This window comes from Hyperolius riggenbachi, chromosome 1, assembly GCF_040937935.1.
Source record: "Hyperolius riggenbachi isolate aHypRig1 chromosome 1, aHypRig1.pri, whole genome shotgun sequence".
Lineage (NCBI taxonomy): Eukaryota > Metazoa > Chordata > Amphibia > Anura > Hyperoliidae > Hyperolius > Hyperolius riggenbachi.
This window is the reverse complement of record NC_090646.1, coordinates 234,016,946-234,019,798: the sequence shown is the minus strand read 5'-3', so window position 1 is coordinate 234,019,798 and position 2,853 is coordinate 234,016,946.

Below are 2,853 nucleotides of genomic sequence, written 5' to 3'. Positions count from 1 at the left end.
CAGGCTTCCTCAATGCACTGCAGCTAATCCTGTTCAGAGGAATAGAATCAAAATAACTTTTACAGATTTCTTATTTATAAATAGCAGAAAAATCATGCCAGAGAATTATCTAAGTACAGTGGAACCTTGGTTTGTGAGTATAATTTGTTCTCAGAAACATTGTAATCCAATGCACTCTCATATCAAAGCGAATTTCCCCACAAAAATTAATGGAAACCCAGTTGATTCCTTCCACCACAATCCAAAAACAGTTATAGTAAAATAGTATAAAATAAAAATGTAAACAAGACATTCACTATCACTAACAGAATCATTGCCATCTGTTGGCTCACCCCAACCTTTTTTTGTGTGTGTGTGGCTTTAACAAGGAAGGTATCCAACTACAATTGTGATGTCGTGACACACGTATGCTTTTTTTTGCTTGTTTATCAAGGCGTTACTTGTATGTGAAGTCACAATTTCACAAAATATTTTGCTGGTATTGCAAAGCGCTCTTAAACCAAGTTACTCTCAATCCAAGGTTTTACTGTATGTAAAGAGAAATTCTGTGAAGTGTCATTGGACTGGGTATTCAGTATGAACAAAGAGATATTATAAGGATCTCCACATGCAGTTTCTTATCAAGGCAAGGCAAGAGCAAGAAATCACATATATGAAAATACTGAGGTCTGCATAGGTTGGATTTGAAGGTGAAAACGTGTTTATTTACAAAGTGCAGTAATTCAAATGTACAACCAGCATACACATACAAGCATACAATCAGCAACACAATGGGCTTGATTCACAAAAGCATGATAACTCAGTTATCATGCCTAAAAGCTTTGCACATGCAAACTAGGGTGCTAAGTAGTTAGCATGTGCAAACTACTTAGCACCCTAGTTAGCACGTGCAAACTACTTATCACCCTAGTTAGCACGTGCAAACTACTTATCACCCTAGTTAGAATGTGCAAACTACTTAGCACCCTAGTTAGCACTTGCAAACTACTTAGCACCCTAATTAGCACATGCAAACTACTTAGCACCCTAGTTTGCACGTGCAAACTACTTAGCACCCTAGTTTTTCTCGATTCACTAAAGCGTGATAACTCAGTTATCACTTGTAAAGGCTTTGCACTTGCAAACTCGAGTGTAAAGGCTTTGCACGTGCAAACTTGGGTGTTAAGTAGTTTGCATGTGCAAATCGTCTTTTCACTGCCGAGCTAACACTTAGCACCCTTTAGTGATAGTGAATTGAGCCATATGAATCAAATACCAGAACCCCTCTAACTGACTATCTAGCTATACAGATATATACAACAATATGCAATTACACAGATCACACAATGGGCTTGATTCACTAACCGGTGCTAAGTGTTAGCGCCGGAGTGAAAAGCCTTTCTTGGCCGCTAGTGTGCGCAAAGCTACTTCGCGCGCGGCCCCATGCACTGCGCGCGAAGTGTGGGTGCACCAATCTTAGTGCGCGGTGCGAGGATAACGTTGCACCCGCTGACATTTAAAAGTCGCACACGATGCAACAAAAATGACACATCGAGTGCCCCCGAAGTGGCGCATCATAGCGCTGCTTAACGGACACCCGATGCATCATTTTCGTCACATCGGGTGCGACTTTTAAAGGCCAGCAGTGCGCACTATTACCCACACTGCGCGATGCGCGCACAGTGAGCGGGATTGTTTCAACTGTGTGGGCGCAAACCACCTAACGCCGTGGTTTTCGCCCACTAACACTTAGGGCACACTAACCGGCTTAGCGCTGGTTAGTGAATCAAGCCCAATATATACAATGGCATACACAGGAACACAGATCTCACGATATATATAGGAGTGGATAAACCAAATCTGCATACAATAGACAAGTCAGACAGGCAATGATCAAACCAGGCAATCAGAATATATCAGGAATACAGAGACAGTAGGCAAAGAGGATAGTCGGACTAGCAAAGGTCAATACCAGGAGTTCAGAGTACAAGGGCAAGGATCAGGAAGCACATGAAAAATGGCCAGAGTCACAAACACTGCAAGATTTCCAGAGTTCCAGAATGATCTAGCAATGTGCTGCTAGGAAGTCCACCCTTAAATATGCAGCACATTGATAAGGTGACCATCCAGTTCCATCTGCTGGCAAGCTTGGGGAGCTACACAACTCCTAGCAAGACGAGAGCCATCTGCTGGTAGACAGTGTAAGTCCACACCAAAGTTCCCCGGTGCTGCCAATAGCAGGATGACTATACAGAGAACCTGACAGATATATTTCAAAAGTTGCTGCACAGATAATTCTCTTACCTGAGCAAGGTGGCTGACTCGTTTATTTGAAACAAACATATTATTGCATCAGAGCTTTACAGCATCATACACACTCTCAACCACCGCTGGTAAAAAATGGGCTATGCCTGTTGATAATGTGACAAACAATGGTCTACTGGTTGAATTGTTAGCAGAAGCTTAAAACTGAGCCTGACATGGAAGTATGCTATGTTACTAGCCAAAAGCAAGTTTTTTGAATGGAACAATCATTTATAATTGCCCCATATGAATGACTTTCGAATGAGTAACACCAATTATCATCAAAACGGATACGATAGTTGTTGCGCCTCTTTTTTGGTTTAAACTTTTGCTATGAAAAGCAAAGCATTTTTAATAGCAGATATGCTGTTCAAAACATAGTATAATTAAACAAGAGAAAAATAGTATTTCAAGATGAATTAAAATAACAAATATATCAAGCAGGCTCGTTTCTAGGGCCGTGTGGCCCGTGCGGGCGCCCTGGGCGCCGAAGGACTGTGGGCGCTGTAATGGAGGGAGGAGCCGCAGCCGCGCGGAGGGCAGCCTGACCTCTCCCTCCCTTTCTCTCCG